This window comes from Equus caballus, chromosome 26 (assembly GCF_041296265.1).
Source record: "Equus caballus isolate H_3958 breed thoroughbred chromosome 26, TB-T2T, whole genome shotgun sequence".
NCBI lineage: Eukaryota > Metazoa > Chordata > Mammalia > Perissodactyla > Equidae > Equus > Equus caballus.
In genome coordinates this window covers 41,622,276-41,644,505 of record NC_091709.1, presented here as the reverse complement: position 1 = coordinate 41,644,505, position 22,230 = coordinate 41,622,276, and the positions used below count along the sequence as shown (strand labels likewise).

Here is a 22,230-nt window from a genome sequence, read left to right as displayed (position 1 = left end):
GGACTTTCATCCGAAGAGTCTCACGTAGAAAGACAGATTTAAAAAGCTTTTAACAGTTTTAGGCTGGTAACAGTCAATTTGCTAACAGTAATAGGGAATTTCTTATACCCCTATGGATAATTTTCCTCTTTTTTTTTTTTTTTTTGAGGAAGATTAGCCCTGAGCTAATATCTGCTGCCAATCCTCCTCTTTTTGCTGAGGAAGACTGGCCCTGAGCTAACGTCTGTGCCCATCTTCCTCTACTTTATATGTGGGACGCCTACCACAGCATGGCCTGACAAGCGGTGCCATGTCCACACCCGGGATCTGAACTGGTGAACCCCAGGCAGCCGAAGCGGAATATGGGAACTTAACCGCTGCGCCACTGGGCCAGCCCCTAATTTTCCCTTTTTATAAAATATTCTTTTTATTTCTTATGTAGTAATGACTTGTATGGAATACCTAGTTAGTGCTTTTTTTTTTTTTTTTTCTGTTTTATCACCCCATTGGTACTCACAGTTTACGTGTCATATTATCTTGGAAGAAGGTGAATTAGTCACTAGTTAAAAGAAAAGTGAATTTTCTTTTCACAAATCTATTTACCTATTTTTAGAAAAACGTTGCTCCAGAAACATCAGGAACACATTAAGCTACAGAATAAGATTTTAAAGCCATGTTTTGAAGACCCTCTAAGCCCAGTTGGTATAAACACAGTTAAGCCTGTCCCGGTGATGATGTCATTTCTCCTGTAAACATCTTTTAGTCTTTGTAGAGTCATAGCAGACCTATTCTAGAATTCATAAACAAGTCATTGGAAAATACGTACAAAGAAAAGTCAGTAATTTGAGTAATTTGTGTTGAAAAAAAATCACAGGGCATCTTGATGGATTTGTAAATGGGTAGTATTTTTACTTCGAGGCTGTTGATATTTTCAGATTATCAATTTTTTTTTTTGAGGAAGATTAGCCCTGAGCTAACATCTGCCACCAATCCTCCTCCTTTTTGCTGAGGAAGACTGGCCCTGAGCTAACATCCATGTCCATCTTCCTCCACTTTTTATGTGGGACACCTGCCACAGCATGGCTTTACAAGGGGTGTGTAGGTCCATGCCTGGGATCCAAACTAGCGAACTGAGACCACCAAACCAGAGTTTGCGAATTTAACTGCTAGGCCACAGAGCCGGCCCCTTCAGATTATAAATTTTGAGAAGAGTGACATGAATTCTACTTGAAATGGTAAAGTTCTGTTGTTAAGTACACTACAAATTATATACTTTATTTGATCTATATTTTAAATCAGTTTGAAGTAAAACTTGTTTTTTGCAATAAATTTGATGGTGTTTTAATCTCATTCATTTGAAAAGTAAATTTTGAATTGTTCAAGATTCTGTTTAGGCCTGACTTATTGCCTTAAAATTCATGTTATGATGGCTTTTTTAGATAATATTAGTGATATGTCAACCATTTCAGACTTATTTTATACTACAGCAAGGGACAATATGTGGCATAAAATAAGACCTTCCTGTTGTTGTAAATGAAGTGTAATTAGATGTATTATAATGCTGTAAGGTGAAATTGGAGATAACACATTTTTTTTTTAGCCAGAGCTATCCAGGCAACCCACCTTCAAGCTCTGAATTTATTTGGGTTACCACAATGATTGAGGGGATTTTTACTCAGGTCCTTGTGGTTGGGTAATCTGGACTTTTCTTCAAATTCTATTTGAATGAAGCGCCTTAAACAGAAACATATGGGCGTGTAAAAAGCCAACATCAGAACTCTTACAAGGCAATAAAAAGAGTAATAAGAATTTATAATTGGATGGCATCTTTCATCCAGATGGGTTTGACAGCATTTTAAAACCTTGTATAGAAAGGCATGATAGATATATTCCATTCGCAGTTGTGGTCCAGTTAAGTGGAATTTGAAGTGTACAAGGACCCCCTCACTCGCATCCTGCACAACCACCAAAGCGCTGAAGGGAGAGCTAAGAAGCCAGCTCTCGCCCAGAGCCTCCACAGCCGGCCCCCTTCCTGTGAATTCTGCTGCATGGGTGAGATGGGTCCACGCCACGGCCTCCTGGCCTGGCCTCTTCAGCTACCAGCTTAATGCTCACCAGTGTGCCACCCACCATTGTCATCACCAAAATGTCCTCTCACTGACAGCTTGGAAATCAGTGAGTCAGCTGACATGTGGCAAATATTTTATGGAGGCAGACTGAAAAGTTTTACACTCAGAAGAATAGCCTAATTCCTAGTAAGGATTTGATTTGGATTAACAAGGGGCATTAGAGAGCTCCGGAAGGCAGGATCTGGGGCCCGCACGTGTGTTGATGTATCATGGGGTGGCTGAGCCTAACTGAGGGTCAGATCACAGGACCTGACACCTGGTTGGGCTTCCCTGTGTGAAGGGGGTTTTGTTCTGCTGAGGTGGGAGAGGCAGGTATGTGTTCTTGCCCATGTCTTCCTTTGCGATCTAGGTGAATCGTTCTAGGTCAGGATATTGACAGATATTAAACAGTTCACTCACCATGGGCTTGTAGTTTATCACTACTTTTGTTTAAATGTTAACTTACAGCTAAGGGCAACTCAGTTGTGCACAAAACATAGGGATGGGGGGAGGGACGATGGGAAACGACTGACGAATGGGTACTTAAAAGCACGTAAGGGCTTTCGAGATGATGGGGATGTTTTGGAACTAGATAGAAATGGTGGTTGCACAACATTGTGAGTATACTCAATGCACTGAATTGTTCACTTTAAAATGGCTTATTTCACGTCATGTGAATTTCACCTCAAGAAAAAAATGGCAGTAGAAAACTAAATATTTTTTGAATGATGTTAAAAGGTCACGTGATCGAGGTGCTGTTTTGCATATCTGACGTAGAGTTGAAGAAAAACTGGGGAATTGCTGCTCCGTAGGATGCTGACCCGGGATTAGAACACGTGCCCACATTCCTGGGTGTGCACGGACATGCCTGAGTGTGAACAGGAGCAGGACCCATTAGCAAAAACAAACCGTTGGGTGAGGGGAAGTGAGGCGGTCAGAGGCTTCAGTGGTTAGGAACACGCTCTAAAATTGCCTCTTCCAAAAATACAGTGAGATTTCTAAATGTCTATAATTTTTAACTTTTTGGCTTTATTCATTGATTTCTTTCTATCCTCTCATGCTGAAAATAACTCAAAAGTTATATTCATCAGTCTGGAGCTGGGCTGGCCAATAGAAATAGAATGTGAGCCATGTATGTAATTTTACATTTTCTAGTAACCACGTTAAAAAAAGTAAATGTATAAAAAACGTGAAATTAATTTTAGTCATATATTTTCTTTAAAGACTGTGTCAGTATCTTGAGAGTTCAGGATCTCCAAAATAGAATCCTTTCAACGTATAATCAGTGTAAAAGTACTCAATGAGAACTTTTACTTTCTTCTTTTGTACTAAATCTTCAAAATACTGTGTTTTACACTTACAGCACCTCTCAACTCACACTAGCCACCTTTCAAGAGCTCAGTAGCCACATTTGCCTCATGGCTACCATAGGGTCGGCACAGATCTAGAAGTTACTGTTTTTGTTGAGTTCTCTGTGGACTCAAGAGATGTTCAGTGAGCTAAAACGGAGGTGGAGAATGATCGCCATCACACTGCACGTTGGTATAGAGCCTCAGCATCATTATCCTCAAAGTGCCTTTACAAATAGGTCAGCTCCTGACCTCACAATGTTGTGAGCGAGATAAAAGCAGCATTATTCTTCTCCATTTTATGGGTGAGAAACCTGAGATTCTGAGAGCTTAAGTAAGCTCATTTATTCCTGTCTAGAAAGGCTTAACTGCTGTTCTGGCTTACCAGTTGTCCTGGGTAGATGCTGGGCAGTCTCTGTTCCTGGGGAAAGGATTCAGGCAATTGTGAAAGGAGCTCAGTCTCGTTGTACAGAATAGAAAATGAATCTCAGAAAAGCAAAGTAGCTGTGCTGGCGGTCACATGTCAGTCAATGGCAGAGCTTGAACAAGAACCACACTGAGAACTCCTTTGACTTCCAGTTAACAACCATGAGCCCAGGGCACCTCCTGTCCCCCACTCTCCCAGCCAGTGTCAGTTGCGCCTGGCCATTTGATTGAAAACAAAGGGCCGTGGTACATTGTGAAATTGCACGACTTTGTTGAAACCATGGAAGCTGACAGACTAGTTCACTGACTTACCCACTTAGCCCGAGGACAAGCTCTGACCAGACACCAATTCCAGAAATCTGGAATTGCCCCCAGCCACTGCCTCTCCCCTTGCAGCTCAGTCGGGTAGTAAATTGGGTAGTGACTGGACAGGAGCCCATTTCTCATTAGACCACTTGGTCTCTTTGGACACATTCCTGTCCCCATGGTCCAAGAGCTGTGAAGGAACAAGGGCCAAGTAGACCCAGGAACACTGAAGGATACATTTAATTCTGTTTTCCTCCCATAGCACCAACTCCTGAGATTTTATCTACCAAAAAAGGAAGCGCGTCTGTTAAATTTATCAATTTTCTTTTTCAATTTTGGTTAAGCAAACACTTCACTTGCAAGACAAAATTTCAGGGTTGAAGTAATTTCAGTCAAATCAATTTGGCATTTTTAAGTACGGATTGGTCATGGCTAATTGCACAATTTTCACGTAGCATTTTGAAATATGAATACCAATGAGACCCACCCCCCCATTGCCCCGTCTGCTCATGCATTCTTCTATCTACTGTGCACAAAATCTCAGGCTCTGTGTTATGTTCTGAACATTCAAAAGCGTGGCCTGTTGCCTCCAAGTGTAATGGTGGATACAGCTGTGCAAACAGGCGCTTTGACAGAGAATGCACAAAATGCTGGGGGACACAGAAGAAGGAGTGACATTCCAGGGGAAGAGCTTCACTGAGGAGGTGAGGTTCCATCTGGTGTAGAAGGATGGAGAGGAGTTCTCAAGGCAGATCAAAGAAGGAAGAGTATTTTAGCCCTGGGAGAGAATGGCTGTTCTGGAAACCACAATTATTTTCATGTGAGCTCCTTCCCCAAATGGCTCAACCTTGGTGTTGTTGGACCAGCTTTCCAGGCTTGGATGGAGATGCAGCTGTATGGCTCTGGGGCTCCCAGAGCCCCTCTGTGTAAGTTAGGTTTGGTTGGAGACAACCTCACTATCTACCTGGAGAGTCCACTTTTCAGGGCTAATTTACCAGCAAGATATTTAATCCTAGTCTGGTGGAAGTGTGCACATGAGTTCCATCCTGGGGATGAAGAGGGAGCTGATGACTTACCATCAGCCATCAGATATAATAGGATTGGGTCCAGAGACAGCGTGCTTAGGCAGGCCAGAAAAGTAGAGAGATAAGATATGAAAAGGCATCAAAAAGATAGTGTTAATAAAAAACATTTGTTTCCTTATTGGTTGAAGATGTGGATTTAACCAAAAGTTCCTTCTACCCCTGAAATCCCATAGCATTTGATCTGCATCCATCTTAATAAAAGAGAGGCTGTATCAAAATCAAGCATATTAACCCAAGTGAATTTATGGGGCCAACATGACAGAATATTTGAAATTACAGTTGAGTTGAAAAACCTAGGAAACATAGCAGCTTTCAATAGTCAACACATTCTACTTTATTACTAGTTTTTATGCCCCTGAAAGGTCTTTAAATACAGGTTTAAAAACACCCTTGATTCATTTGGGGTCTTCCAGTTTCCCCAGCTCATAGATTTACACATCGTGGGTTATCTGCAAATCCCCGCTCTGTGAAAGCATGAAGGAGGAATGCGAAAGGGGCTTTGAAAATCATGATATAGTCACTCAGTGTAAAACATCAAAGGCTTTTTGTCTGTTACAGGTGCTAAAAAATCTTCAGTTTTTAATTTTCACTTTCAATTGTGGTGAAATAGAGATAACATACAATTTATCATCTTAACCGTTTTTCAGTGTGCAGTCCGCTGATGTGAAGTACATTCACATTGTGGTACAACTAATCTCTAGAACTTTTTTATCTTGCAAAACTGAAACCATGTACCCGTTAATGAACAATTTCCCATTCCCTTGCCTCTCCAGTCCCTGGAAACCACCATTCTACTTTCTGTCCCTAGGACTTTGACTGCTGCAGATGCCTCATCGAAGTGGAATCATACAATATTTGTCTTTTTGTGCCTGGCTTATTTCACTTAGCATGATGTCCTCAAGATTCATCTGTGTCATAGTATGTGTCAGAATTTTCTTCCTTTTTAAGGCTGAATAATATTCCATTGTATGGACATACCACATTTTGTTCATTCCTTCATCTGTTGATGGATGCTTGGGTTGCTTCCACCTTTTGGCTGTTGTGAATGATGCTGCTACGAACGTGGGTGTACAAATATCTCTTCACAACTTTGCTTTCAGTTCTTTTGGGTCTATACCCGGAGGTGAAGTTACTGGATCATAGGGTAATTCTATTTTTAATTTTTTGAGGAACTGCCATACTGTTTTCCACAGCAGCTGCACCATTTTACATTCCCACCAACAGTGCACACGGGTTCCAATTTCTCCACATCCTCGCCAACACTTGTTATATTCTGTTTTTGTTTTTGCAGTAGTCATCTTTATGAGTGTGAGGTGCAAAACTCTTTTTTCAGATTAATGAATGAAGCTATTGAGTGCCACTTGCTTGTCCTCAGTCAGTCGGTGCCTTTTAAGAAATCGTTCTTGAAAGCTGACTAAATTTTGAAGTCAGAGGCTTCTTATGTGTGACTTTCGAGAATGATTTGAATCAAGTGTTGTTTTGGCAATAGAAACTTTGATGAAACATTCAAAACAACCTCCTCTCCCAAACCTTAAAAGAAAAATAGTAGAAATTATTTTTAAAAATTACACTTTGGTCTTCCGTCAATGATGACTTTCAGGCTCATGCCGAGGGTAAGAGTAATAGGTAAGTCATCCCAGGACGGTACACAGAGAGTGAAGATCAGAGCAGACCCCTATGGTAGTATTGTCTGTCTTGGAAATACTTGAGTGAGGGAGCTGTCCAGCAGGGGAGAGGCGAGTTATAAAGCCTTTATTTGCACATAATGTACTAATACTCTTTGTTGTCGTACAGGTAGAAGTGAAGTGTTTGGTGTGTGTTCTGTGTGTGTGTGTGTGTGTGTGTGTGTGTGTGTGTGTGTGTGTGGCAGGGCAGGAGTTTGTTTCTTGTGTAGGAAAACAATGGCTCTGTTTACTAATGTAACTCCCCTTGCTTGCTTCATGAGAAAAAATATATACTCGCCAAAGGCAGGCAATTTTAAGAGCATGGATACTGTGACATCATCCAGCAGAGTTAAATATCAATTGAGCAGCTGGTATAAGAGTGGTTGGCAATGAGTTACGAGGCTCTGAAACTTTCTAAGTGAGTTTACGCCCTTCGTGGCATGATATGAAGACTCTCGTTTAGCCTAAGTGTTTGTTTTAATGAGGTATTGCAATGTAGCACACTCAAATGAAAAACACATGATGTACCCCAGGCAAGAGAGAAGCAATAACTCTACAGATTTTTGAAGAAGACTAGTCATACCACAGGCTACCATTATAACAGAAAAAATAACAAGAATTTTAATACAGTTGTCTGGCCAAATATATTAATTTAAACTGAATGCCTTTTAAAAAATATAGCTGTGAGGCAGGACGTTCCACTGGCAAGCATCTTCAAAACCTTCATTTTAGAGGATTCATTGAAAAGTATTGAAGTGCGGCAGCCCTTGCTGGTACGTGCATTGGGAAGAACCACTGAGAAGTCTTTGATCCTTTATGTGAAGCTTCTTTGAGTTTGCACAAAGAAGATAAAATAAGAAGAGAAGCATTTTTAAGTGGGTTGACTTCTTTGTATTTACATAAGCACATGGCCAGTGTACTGATGGCAGAAATGCCTTTAGACTAAGAACACAGGGTTATGCCTTCCGGGTCAGCTGCCCCATCGCCCTGGCCACGTGCTGACTTGAGTTCAATTACCGAGTCAGATTTCCACTTATCTTGTTTGGAAATGTTTTTAGAAAAAGGTGTCTTGTGACCTCACTTGGGTGTTGGTCCTGAGTTCTAATAATTTTTGTCTGAAACAGTACATTTTTGTGTGTATCCTTTAATTTGGAAATCTGAAATCCCAAAGTACTCTACTTCATTTTCATTCAACAGGTGTTTTGCTGACTTCCAGGTTCCAGGGAACACAGAGATGAAAAAGAGATAATGCCCCCAGGAAGCTCTGTAGCTAGCTAAGTAGTTCATTTTTACAGAAAGTCTCTATAAAGTCAGCTGAGAACTGATACAGCCCTGGGAGGCGTGTTGGGTCAATTGCTGTAATTTTATTATTTGATTTCTTTTGCGTCTGCTTCATGTGCAAATCATCAATGAGAACATCAGGGTCGTAGTTACTTCTATTATCCATAGAGACCACTGAGTTCTAGGTAAGCGGAGTTGGGAGGAAGCTGAGTGTGGTGAAGACAATGGCATCAAAGCTTCGTTCTTTTCTAAATATGTGAGATGCCCGGGACCATCTGTTCTCAGCTCAAACACATCCAGGCGTGGGACTAAAATCAGAAATCTTTGCTTTTCGCTGCTCTCCTCGTCCAGTTCCCTGAAGCTTCTGACTCTCCAGCCTTTTCCATAAAGCTCCCCCTTTGGAATCCTCCGCAAAGAATCACCTGCTTCCAAACTAGAATTGTTTCAGATTAAGAGATGACATAGGTGTGGAGGCTCATTTTAGTTTTATGAAATAACCTTTAGTAGTGACCAGAAATTATTTTCCATCATTTGAAATGGAACCCCACAAGCACATTTTCCTCCTAAATATACTCTCCAACTCTAGCTATTGTGTCTTTATTATATGAAAAAAAAAAATCAGTATAACTTTTACCTGCTTCTCAAACGAAGCCAGAAATAAGCACCTTTGACTCATATATTAACAGTTTATCTTGCCAAAACTTCCACGTGTCCAATTATCCTCGCTTGTCCATCTGTATCTGTGAATCATGGGAAGAAGGTCTCCCTCTCTGTTATTTCAGATTGTCTGCACAAGAATTGAGCTCTCTTTCTCTCTTACTCTTAGTCTCTTTGCAACCTATTTTTGCTCTAAAAGCAACCAGGAAAATGCAAAATATTGGTTCTTATACTGACACAACTTGGCTGTATATGGAGGGGGAAAAGAGAGAAATCACGTAACATGATTTTTCTTTTTTACACAAGTTTTCCTTTCTTGAAATGAACTGAATTGTCTATGCAGTTGTTTCAAATGAAAGAAAGACTTTGTGCAGCTTTTCTGGACTGGGTTCTGTTTAACACCCCGCGTTGGTTCTGTCTGAATATGTCTCCCGCAGCTCGCTGAGCCGTAATCTGTAATTGGAAACATGCACATTCCAGCGGCACTTGACTCTCAAGAATGGTACGGCCGTTTTCCCAGCTTTGTTCCTTCTTATTTTGTCCCTGTGCCATGACTTTTTTAATTGAATTCAAATTTGCAGCTTTTAAAAGAAAACCACAAGAACATGATTTTTAATCTCTTGAGACTTGTTTGCCCCTGTGCTACATATAAAATAGGAATTGCCTTCACATGTCCAAGTCAGACTTATGAAACAATTAAAAATTGCATCTCTTCATTGATTTAGGTTTTAAAGAAGTGTTTTCCCAGTTAAGCAAGAGTATGTTCTACCAAAGCAAAGCAGAGGTTTTCCCCCGGCGAGTCCGAGGGTAAGGGTAGCTATTTACATGGACCCTTCTTCAAAGTGTCAAGGAAAGGTCAATCCTTGTTTTAAGTGGTAATTTTAGCCTTCAGCCAGATTCCAATCTTGAAAAAAAAGTCCTGGAGAAACCATGTCGCCACATGTCGAGTGATGTCACCAGGCGAGGGAGGTTACCTAAGGAAGATGAAGAATCTTACAGCTTATTTTATTTGTGAACTGTTTCTGATTATCCCAGTGGAGGGAGGGTCACTTTGAATAATGATGACTTGACATCCCTTCCATGGGGAATCTACACCCCTGGTCACCAGATGTGTTAGGGCAGGCGCTTCAAGCTTTCTGACGGTCCCCTGAGCCCCAAGTGTTCAGATCCTGCTCTCCATATTTCTCCTTGTGGAAGGAAGGCCAGATCTGCAGACCCCTCCCCCTGCCCACCACCCCAATTAAAGAAAGGTCTAGTTTGCGATGATTTAATTCTAATATTCATGTTGATGGGACCAGTCATTGTCCTTTGGGCATGAAGGTTTAGCATGGGCTATAGTTCAGCTGCTACCCAAGTCGATCTCTGTTGGTCTTTTTGAGCTACATATTAAATACTAGGAGCATCTTCTGAGATGGGAATTTTGATCTTTTTGCATAACTACGAAATTCCAGATTTTAAACCTTGAAGGGACTTTGGAGATCATCTACTGCTGCAGATCTTTACATTTTCAACTTTCCTTTTAGATTCTTAAAAACTACAAAGTGAATCCTATTGAAATCAGATGCACTCTTTATTTTTTTTATTTTATTTTTTTTTCGAGGAAGATTAGCCCTGAGCTAACTACTGCCAGTCCTCCTCTTTTTGCTGAGGAAGCCTGGCCCTGAGCTAACATCATGCCCATTTTCCTCTACTTTATATGTGGGACGCCTACCACAGCATGGCATGCCAAGTGGTGCCATGTCCACACCCGGGATCCGAACCGGTGAACCCCGGGCTGCCGAGAAGCAGAAGGTGCGAACTTAACCGCTGCGCCACCGGGCCGGCCCCAGATGCACTCTTTAGAAAACTCTTGCTTTCCAGCCTTCCATCACTGTCATCAGGAGCAGCCAGGCACCGGTGGAGCATGTAACTGTCCAAATAGTGGAGCTTTCGGGAAAGGAAGGTGTCTGCTCCTCTCCAAGAAACCCAACAGTGTCGATCAGAGATGGAGAGAAATTTAGAGCTATACCTGCCCATCCCTCACCCAGTTAATGAATCTCCAGAATCCTGACCGACGGTTATGCAACATTCCTCGCCTCTCTCTTCCATTGGAGGAGCCCTTTGGCCTTTCGAGAAAAGTTCACCCCATGGGCTGAGAGAGACCCTCTGGAACTAGTCGGACCATAAAGAATAAGTAAATCCATTTTCCAAATGGAACCTTTCAAATATTTGATGACAACGCACTCATGCGTCCCTCTAATCCTCATTCTATTCTTTTCCAGGACAGCTCTCTAGTTTCCTGGACTGTTCTTTCCCAGGGTGTTTTATTTCTTATGCCATCCGGGCTGTTCTCCCGAGGATAGATTCACAACGCCAGCATTACTTTTTAAAATCCTGTCACTTCATTCTGTGCTGGCCGGACTACAGCTAAAAGTAAATGTGAGATTTCAGATTTGATCCAAACAGCAAGTGCAGAATTTCTTAAACTGTAGAGGGGCTCGTTTTGAGTCACCTACAATGTGTAACAAGGACCCATTGCTCCTATTCTGATTTTAGTATCCTTTCTTCCCATTTGAGAAGAGCTTTTCTGGAGATCTTCACTTTCTTTGTATGTGTGGTTATATAAATAATTATTTGCTCATTAAATATTGCAAATAATTCACAAAAATACAAGAATAAAGTTAAATAACACAGTCTGGCATCCCACCCTCCAGAAATAACAATGATAGAATATGCCACTCAAAATGAAAGCAACATGTATAATATGGAATCCATATATGTAAAATTCTATGTATGTATATTTTTATGTTTGGAGAGAGTTTTGAAAGGATGGGTACCAAACTGTTAATGATGATTGGATTTATTATAAAAGGCATGTGATATGTCTATATCTATGCCTGTGTATATCTATATATAGAGCCAGATCAAGACTATCAAAAAGGACCAAATATTTAGTGTGGGGATGTGTATCTTGACAGAAGGAATAAAGATACATTAGATATTTGATCTAATATGATGTTCTGTTCAACTTCATATAGTTAACGTAGCTTCTGTCTAAGAAAATAATTGATCAGCCACCCCTCCCCCCGCCAGGCCCCAATGTCCTCCTTCCCTGATTTTACCCGTCTTAGTAATGGGGTGACCATTCATCCAGTTGTTTAGGCATCGTTGTTTACTCCCTTTTCCCCCATACCCAATCCATCAACAAGTTCTCTATGCTCTACCTTCAAAACATATCCCGAAGTGCCCACTCCTCACCTCCTCCACCACTAGCACCTTAATTCAAGTGACTAGGTCATTCTCTTGGATACTAAAATAATCCCTCACTCCCCCCCCCCTTTCCACTCTTGGCCCCCTCTGGTCTCTTCTCCACACAGAAGTCAGAGTGTTTTCCTCAACATCCAAATCAGATGATCCCACTGCCCTGCTAAATATGATCCTGTGCCTCCCTTGGCAATGCGAATAAAATCCAAACTGCTTCTCATGTTCCTAAGGCCCTACATGATGGAGCCTGCCTCCCAGCACCACCAGCTCACTCTGCAGCAGCCACCCTGACTGGTGCTGGTTCTAGGATACTACAAGATCATTTCCACCTTTGGGCTTTTGGGGTCACTGATCCTGCTGCCTGGAACACTCTTCCCCATAAATTGTCATGGCTTTCTCCTTCACATTTGTCAGCTCTCTGCCCAAGAGTCACCCCAGGGAGCCTGGCCCTGGCCACACTATGCAAAAAAAGCTGTTTCCATCTCCTAGCTGTTTTTAATTTTTTCAAAATATTTTTATCCGACATCGGAGATCCATTGATCTTAACTCCGTTGTGTCTTCATCTGTGACATTGATATTATATGTATTGATCATTTCTCCCTTAAATCTCTTCTGGGGGCAGTGTTATTCACTTGGTGTCTGAGTATATACCCAACGTGGATGGTGAATGACAAGGTCAAGGTGTGTGAGAAGGAGCAAGAGCCACTCAGGCATCATAAGTGACTTTTTATGGTATGAGAACTTTCCTTTTTGTTTTTGTCTCTTGAAGTGCACACCTGCACCCACAGGTTGTAGTCAAAGTAGGACATTTGACTTAATGGACCTTAATCCAATATGACCAGTGTCCTTATTTGGAAATACTTCTTGTTCTGGTCCTGAGCAGTGAAAGGAGTGGCGGGCAGCTCCCTGGTTTGGTCCATCTCACCAGGGATGTAAGAAAACCTGGTAAAGCTGGTGACCCCATTAATGGAGATCTGGGGAAATGTGTCGTCTAAGTCATGTTGTGGTAACACATTGATTCCAAATGCCAGTGGCTTAATCTGGCATGGGCTTATTTCCTGTGCTACCACATAGTCACTCAGGCTGACAGAAGTTCTGCCATCTCGTGACACCATAGTATCAACATGTGGCTTCCATGGCTACCTTAGCAAGGGAAAGAAGAGCACATGGAACTCATACCTGTCCTATATGATACCTCGAGCCTCAGTGACATCCTTCACTTTTGTTCCATCACATGGTCCCACATAACTGCAAGGGCTGGGAATCTTCCATTGTGTCCAGGAAGTTCCTGAGAAATTCATTAAGCTCAAAAACTTTTTAAAAAGGTAATACGGTCATGCGTCACTTTAACACGAGGACACATTCTGAGAAATGGGTCCTTAGGCAATTTCATTTCTATGTGAACATCATAGAGTGTACTGAAGGGGAAGAAAATTTGCCACCCCAAATGTGTCTCTTTAACGTGAGGATTATTTTAGGCTGATTATTTTTAAGAAACAAAAGACTCAGAAAGTTTTCTTGTTACTTCCCCCTTAACTGACTAAAAGAACTCAGATTAAAAAAAAAAAAAAACCTGTCCCAGGAAGGAAACTATCTCCTTAGCACAACATGAACCAGGTGGTAGACAAGGAGGAACCTAGAAAAGCCTGTTCATTGGGCTCCCTCTGTTCTTCTGTTTCTGTGTGGCCGAACGCACTTGTTTTCCAAATGTTTGCTCCTTTTCACCTCCCTGTGAATTGCCTTCCTTCCCTTTGAAGTCCCTGACTCTCCGCGCCCCCAACATTTTTTGTCTTTAGCTGAGGATGGTGTTTAAGGTGAGGGCATTGGCCATTTTGGCGAGTTACTCGATATTCCTGAGTTTCTCCCATATATATGTGTCATTAAACTTTTGTTTGTTTTTCTCTTGCGCATCTGTCTCATGTCAATTTAATTCTTAGACCAGCCAGAAGAACCTAGAAGGGTAGAGAAAAATTTCTTTGTCCTCTGCAGCACTTACACAGACCTAGATGGTGTAGCCTACCACCCACCTAGGCTATATGGCACGAATCCTGTGGGACCGCCATCATCTATGCGGTCTGGCATTGACTAAAAGATCATTATGCAGCGCATGGCTGTAGTAATAAACAGACAAATAAAATAAATAGTAAAAAAGGTTATTAAGAAATTCACTAAAAATTTGAAGCATAATGAATTTTTTAGTAACTCCCTACAAATGGCTTATTTCCTAAACAAAGAAACACACACTTGAGCAACTAAAGATTTTAGTGCTAATCCCCAAACTGAGATCCAGATGCCAGCCACAGACATTGTTTGTCTATAGCAGAGGACAAACAAAGGCCCCCTCACCAGTGGATCCTAATTGTGACCTATTCGTGTCTCTGTTCATGTGCCATGCGAATAGTTGTATGAAGCCCAAGAAAGACCCCAGGAAAGATTTTTTTTCAGTTCAGAATTTTTAAACCGTGTTGTAATTGGTTAGCCCCAAATCTTGGAAAAAGTGCTTAACTTAGCTCCTTGGAAATCATCCCCGTAGGATGGATTGGAAACATGCCATTAAAAAAGTTTGCTTCTGAGAACTGAATTTCAAGTCCATTGATCTGCTGGATCACAACTCAACATTTGATTTCTCCTCAGTGAACTTCAGATTAAAGTGTCTAGCCTCAGGAATGGATCAGTTTTAGGATGAATTATTATTCCATTAACTATTTAGATTATTGGAATGATTCAAATGTGGTTTATATCTGAAAACAATTTATAAATTGAAAGCTTGATGTACTGTGTGAGGCACAAACTTGGCACCATTAATTAGAAACTTTTAAAACATTCGTGTCTTTTGACTTAATACAATTTCTAGGATTTGTTCCTAAGTAAATAATTGGACAGTTTTCAAAAGAACTTTGTTCTTAATCTTGGAATATAGGAAGTGACCTAATTTTCTACTAATAAGCAGGTGGGTCAGTCCTTCAGCGGTTTTCATTGAGCACGTGCTGTGTGCTGAGCAGTGTTCTTGACGCAGGGTTAAAGCTGTGAGCCAAAAGGAGGAAATCCCCGCCCTCTGAGAGCCTTCATTCTGGTGGGGGAGACAAGGAGCAAAGTAATGGAGTAAAATATGTAGGAAATGAGAAAGGCGATGGAGAAGACTCCAGCAGACAAGAACAGGGATACTGGAAAGAGGGCACTGGAGTGTGTCATCCTTGATAGTCAGCAAGCCTTCAGGGAAGTGACATTTGAGCAAAGATGAAGAAGAGGAGGGAACAAGACATATGGATGAATGGAGGAAGAGACATTCTGGGCAGAAAACACAAGGACAGAGGCGCAGAGGTGGGGGCCTGACATGTTGAAGAAAACCAGTAAGAACTAACCTCTGACCCAGCCTACAAGGGAGTCCTAGGTAGCCGTTAAATGAATAACCCAGAGCTACATGTATTCACCTGGAAAGACACCCATAACATAATTAGTGAAAAAAGCAAAGCCAATTTAAAAATGATATACATCAAAAACCCAATTATTTTTGGCCAAAAAATTTGACACATGGCTATTTAGAAAGATATAATATACTTAGAAAAACATCTGAAAGAATACAACTCAAATGGTTGACAATAATTTTCTTATTTCCTTTATGCCTGAAAAATTTCCTGTGAATTATTGGAATGCAGACATACTGTCTTTTTATAATTAAAAGACCATTCTATTATTAGTGCTAATATCATGATATTCTAAGTGAATTTAAATATTTTAGCTAAATCTTGTTAGTAAAAATATTTCAATGTTAATTACACTAAACTCAATAGACAGTCTTTTTTGTAAAGTGTGCTGTAGCCTCCAAGTACGTAATACTAAACAGCCAGTTGTGGGTTGAATTGTGTCCTCTCAAAATTCATAGGTTGAAGTTGTAGCCCTCAGTACATCAGAATGTGACTTTATTTAGAAATAGGGTCATTGCAGATGTAATTAGTTAATTAAGATGAGGTCATACTGGAGTAAGGTGAGCCCTAATTCAATATGATGGGTGTCCTTATCAAGGGGGAAGTTTGGAGACAGATGCACACACACACACACACACACACACACACACACAGAACACCATGTGAAGATGAGGCGGAGCTTGGGGTGATGCTTCTGCAAGCCAAGGAACCCAAAGATTGCCAGCAACCCGCAGTAGATGGGAGACAGCACAAAACAGATTCTACCTCATCACCATCAGAAGGAACCAGCCCTGCCCATGCCTTGATCTTGGACTTCTGGCCTCCAGACCGTGAGACAAGACATTTTTGTTGTTGAAGCTGGCCTGTACTTTGTTATGGCGGCCCTAGGAAAGTAGTACACTGCCATAGTGGAAGTGAAGTCCCTTAATTATCTGGAGATCCACATTGTGCCTAACGCATGGGCACATTGAAGACACTTCTACGAAATCACACACGTTATTGCTACCACATTAAGGTTTTAGCAGGGGAGTTGTTTGGTAACCTCTGACCTCAACACTTTTCATGGGCAAGGCCATTCCTACAATCTTGAGTCACCCTGTGGTCTTTAATAGATCTTGCTCTCTGTGGAAAGTTCCACCTCTTTCTTTGGCTTCCCTCTAAGAGATGTGGGGGTGGGGCTCCGTTAATGAGGAGCAGAAGCAGAAAACACTGTGGGCCGCCCTTCAGTCAACTACAAACAAGGCGTCCTCGTCAAACCCTCACTGTGACCACAGTCCTGTTTGTCATCAGCTGCTGCCAACATCCCGGCTGGGAAATGGATATTCTAGGAGTGATTAGGGGTTATTTAACCAGTCATTCCTCAACGTTCACAGAGCGTTATCTGTGTGCTAAGCAAGCAGGAAGTTGTCTACCACAAGGGTTTTCAAACTGGAGGGCGTGTTAAAGCACCGCTTCCTGGCCTACTGGGAATTGTGATTCAGGAGGTCTGAGGAGGAGGGGGCCATGCCTTTCATTTCCAGCAGGCCCCCCAGGGATGCTGATGCTTGCCTGGAGACCACACTTTGTTTTTCAGGTGTATATCATAATACATTTCGATTTCTGTGTAGATTACATCATGTCCACCACCCAAAGACTAATCATCATCCATCACCACACACGTGTGCCTACTCACCCCTTTCACCCTCCTCCTTCCCAGCTTCCCCTCTGGTAACCAGCAGTCCAATCTCTGTCTCTATGTGTGTGTTTGTCGTTGTTTTTATCTTCTGCTTATGAGTGAGATCATGTGGTATTTGACTTTCTCCCTCTGGCTTATTTCACTCAGCATAATACCCTCAAGGTCCATCCATGTTGTCACAAATTGCTGGATTTCATCATTTCTGATGGCTAAGGAGTATTCCATGTGTATATACACCACATCTTCTTTATCCATTTGTGGAGACCACACTTTGAGTAGCTCTGACCTTCCAGGAATCTTTCACGTTCTTGTCCCCAGTCCAGGTGGAATTTTCTCCTCACAACTTCCATCTAATGTTACGCCCTTGAATTTCACCAAGGGCTCATGGGACAGACCATGTTTGTCGTGCCTGTGGCCATTTCAGAGAGGTCCTCTCCAGGACTACTCTCATTTTTTGCTCAGTGCCCCTCATGCAAAATTTCTCTTGGATCTGAGGATGTAGATAAATTGACTTTCTTCTTATAAATTGGTAGACTTCTAATAGATGGCAAAAATTCTGTAAGTCATTGTGTTTCCCTCATTACTTTGTCTAATAAGATGTTCAGAACTAGGATTTTCCTCACTTGCCATGGCTTTGCTGGGGCAGAATTCTTAACATAATTTTCACATTCTTTTTTTTTGGTGAGGAAGATTGGCCCTGAGCTAACATCTGTTGCCAATCTTTTCTTTTTGCTTGAGGAAGACTGTCACTGAGCTAACATCTGTGCCAATCTTCCTCTACTCTGTGTAGGATGCTGCCGCAGCATGGCTTGATGAGCAGTCCTAGGTCCGCACCCAAGATCTAAACTGGTGAACCCTGGACTGCTGAAGCAGAGCACACAAAGTTAACCACTATGCCACCGGGTCGGCCCCTTAATATAATATTTTTGCTGCTTGATTTTGTGCTTTCATCTGTCCTAATAATATTTGTATACCTGTACTTTTTATTCTTTTTTTAAAAAGTAAAGTTTTTATTATAAAATCAATCATGGTAGACATTTTAAAGACAGTTAGTAAAAAGAACAATAGAAACCCGCCTTAGCCCCATCACTCAGAAATAACATCCATTGATATTTTTAGGTATTAGTCTTCTAGTCACTGTGGAATTAATTTAACTTAATTATCTATATTTATATGTAAATATAAACTTTTAAAAATGAAGATGAAAATAATTTGTTACTAAAATTAAAAATATTTTGCTTAGAGTTTTATTGATTGCTCTATTCGTTTATCAACATACTCATGAGTATCTTCTCCTGTCATGGCATCGTCCCCTATGACGTGGTATACACTCTAGCACAGTCTGAACAGTTCTCCTTTGACTCTTTTAAGTAGTTACATTTTCACAGTCAGCACTGTGATTGATACTATAGTAGATACATCTAATTTATCTCATATAAAATTCTAGAAATGGACTGATATCAGGTAGAAGAGAGAGAGAGGTGTAGAGTGCAACTTACATTTTTTTCCTAGTCATCTCTGGCTCCGGGTTCCGGCCTCCCAGGAGTTTGGTCCATCCGTGGATTTTTTTCTCTCCTCGATATTCTTTCCCAGTCCTTCAGCCACACCCCAGAGGTGAGAGCATCCTCTTTCCTCGAGTGTCCCCACCACTTCTCTCACGCGCAGCATCTGTGTGTGTAGCCGACCACATCCTCCTATTTCGTAGTCCCTCTCTTCTTCAGGACCCACTTTACAACTCCACATGTCTTTGAATTCATGCCCCTACTCTGGAGTTACCATTCCCCCCCAACAGTCAAAACAGTATTGAGTTAAAAAAATAAATAAAAGGATTCTTAATGTTTCACTGTTACTCTCAGTGCCTGAAGGAGAAACAAGCTCGACGTTTTGCTCAGACCCCTTTCTGGCTCATTTGGCTTCCAGTCTACCTTCCATATCACACACCCATACCTCTCAACGCAAGGAGCTCACTCCTCACCCCAGGGAGTGATCGCCTGATCTGAGCCTTCAGGCCTGCCATCTTCCTCTCTTTTGCCAATTCTAGTATGCTGAGGGAGAGGTAAAGAGATCGGTCTTCCCACGGATATAAATGTGCCTCTCCTCCCCCATGAAGAGCCGACATAGCTAAAGTCAGTTAAATAACATTTCGGAGGGAAGGTCAGCAGGATCCTGGGGGCAGGTTGGATGGTAGGGGTGAGGTAGGGAGATGGCTCACACCCGGCTCCTTGTGTCTTGGCTTGGTGGCTGGGAGACGGGAAGGAGCATTGGCAGCAAAGTGGTTGGGAGAGCTTTTCGCTCGCTTTGGGTCATGTTTCGTTGAAGTGCTAGTGTTCATCTAGTTGAGATGCCTGGCAGGCATCAGGATGTACAGATCCGAATCCGGAGGCGGGTCAGAGCTCGGGCAGTTGTGGAAGGGCGTCAGTCATTAGGGGCAGGAAAAGCCGTGGGCGTGAATGTGGCCTTTCACAGAGAACATGGGCAGGGACCGGAGAGAGGACTAATGCCAGAGGAGGCGTGATGGAAGCTGCCAGGAAGGAGATGAGAGTGGTGTCACCTCCACTGCCCACGGTCTCCACGTCACACCAGCAGAGATGGGTCTTGAGAATACCCTGAGGTTGTCTTCACTCATTTCCTTGGAGTAGCTGAAATAAATTTCCCTTTAGTTTTAAAATTAATTTTCTGATCTCTTTCTGTAATTGCAAATGCTATTTAATTCTGCATCGACCTCCACTCCTTCCAATAGCGTCTAAAGAAGTATCTTAATGTCTAAAGAAGCATGCACACCTTCTATGATGGAGTCTTAATTTGTGAGTGTCGCTCTCATTGTTTGGAATTGACATGAGCTTTTGTGTTTTCACTGACTCTATATTTTCTTTCTTTTTATTTTTAAGGTATGCTTTTTTGGGGGAGGAAGATTGGCCCTGAGCTAACATCTGTTGCCAATCTTCCTCTCTTTTTTTTTGCCCCCAAAGCCCCAGTACATGGTTGCGTATCCTAGTTGTAAGTTGTTCTAGTTCTTCTATGTGGGATGCTGCCGCAGCATGGCCTGATGAGCAGTGCTGGGTCCACACCCAGGATCCGAACCAGTGAACCCCGAGGCCGCCAAAGTGGAGCGCATGAACTTAACCACTCGGCTGCGGGGCCGGCCTCTGATTCTGTATTTTCTTTAGGAAGAATTTCAAACAAAGGAGGCTGGAGAATCCTCGTCCAGGAGCATTTCAGATGTTATTTTCAGAAGTGCTCGGGTTGAACTGAGAGATCTCTCCTTACAGACGTTTTCATGTCTCCAAAATAAAGGACGCTGTTTCCGGCTCTGGGGAAGCCCTTGCTTTTGGGGACTTCTGCAGCCAGGCGGTTCCTGTCTTCTCTGCCTGACGAAAGAAAACCTAACTTCTTATCACCTTTCCTGTATTTTGGAGTTTCTAATAACAGAATGTTTTGTTGTCAAAGATCCTTTCGCTTATTATATTTTAAACATGCAATGATGTTTCTAAAAATGCTCCAAAATGGAGCAGGGAAAGCCAGCAGCCGCTTGTTCAGGCTCTGCCAGTTTGGATGGCTGAGGTGAGGGGTTTCAGTGCATGTAACTTATTTAGCTTTGTGCCACTTCTGTGGCTTCACCGTTTGAAACGATCGGCAAAGAGTCGTGCATATGAAGACACTGACCTGCTTCCCAGCGAGCAGTGGTTGCACAACTCTTCCTCGTCCGCTGGTCAAGGAGTTGCTGCCACTTTGTGACGTATTTGAATTTATTCTCTGTTTATGGAAATTCAAGCCAGAAAGACTCATAGTTTTGGCATTCGATTAAAGCCATTTCAGTTAGATTTTTGACACTGTAATTAAATGTGAGCACAAGTCAAATAGTGCATTCCATATTCCTTCCAGTGGGGAGGGCTCAGGAGCTGGCAGCGTGTCACTGTCTAGCTTGGGTTAGGTCTCCGGGATTCCAAAGAAAGCTTTGATTTGTAAATGGTCGGGTTGAACGGTACCTTCCAAAATATATCTTTTAGAGGTATGAACTAACAAAATAAATGAAAGAAAATTGGATTAATTTTAATAATTCTTCTACTTTGATTCCAAATCCTTGCACACCTACGAAAACAAAGTCCCTCTTAAAAGCGCAGCCTGGCGCGTTTGGATGCTGGAACGTTCTCTTTCTGTTTATGAGCAGGAGGAGCCAGACATGTATTTTTAGATGGATGGAGGCATCCAGAGGAGAGTCGAGGCACCTGAGAAGCCCTTCCAGGGCACTGGTTGGAGATCACTGGAGCTTTCAGAGTGAATTCCTCTCAAATTATGTTTTTGAAACCAGATCCAGGCCCTTTCTGTTATTGTTTTCATATGAAATAACGTTGAAATCCAGTAGCAAATTGGGCTAGATGTAGATGAGTATTCCACATGGGTAACTGAGATTTTATTGAGAATTACAATGCTGAATGGACAGAGAATCAGACCACGGAACATTAACCAGGGCTGGAAGCTCAGAGAAGCGGTTCAGGACGACTACCGGTTTCGTGGTCAGAGAGATCTTTGTTGTAACTCTGGTCCTGCCTCTTCCTTTCTGACCTCGAGTAAAGGATCTAGCCTGTCTAAACCTCAGTTTCTTTATCTGTAAAATGGGGAGAATAGCACCTAATTCATAGGATTATGGTAGGAATGAATTCAGGTGATTAATGTGCGTAAAGGGTTTCCTGTGATTCCTGGCATGTGATAAATTAGCAATGGTATGTTATTATTATAATAACCAACACCCCTCTTTAGATGAAATAGAAAAGAGAAGGTGTTTTCTTACAAAATTTGTTTCTGAGTATTTTGGGGGAGATGTAACAGCTTCTCACTGGAATGTTTATTATAAATAGAGTTGGTGCTGTATAAGATATATCCACAATAACACTGCTCTGGATTCTGTATAGAGGTGTAGGGACAATGTAATGGATTATTTATCGGCGATAGACAACTATCTGATAGCTTGTTTAAAAATATCGGCTGCTCAGGCAGGAGCTCCTTAGAAAACATGGACAGGACAGAAACATTA

General features: G+C 41.9%; 1 protein-coding gene across 5 annotated transcripts in view; it reads left to right on the top strand.

Moving 5' to 3' along the window:
- The window catches only part of ERG (ETS transcription factor ERG), a 256,549-nt gene that overhangs the window by 103,605 nt on the left and 130,714 nt on the right, over positions 1 to 22,230 (top strand). The window lies entirely within an intron of this gene.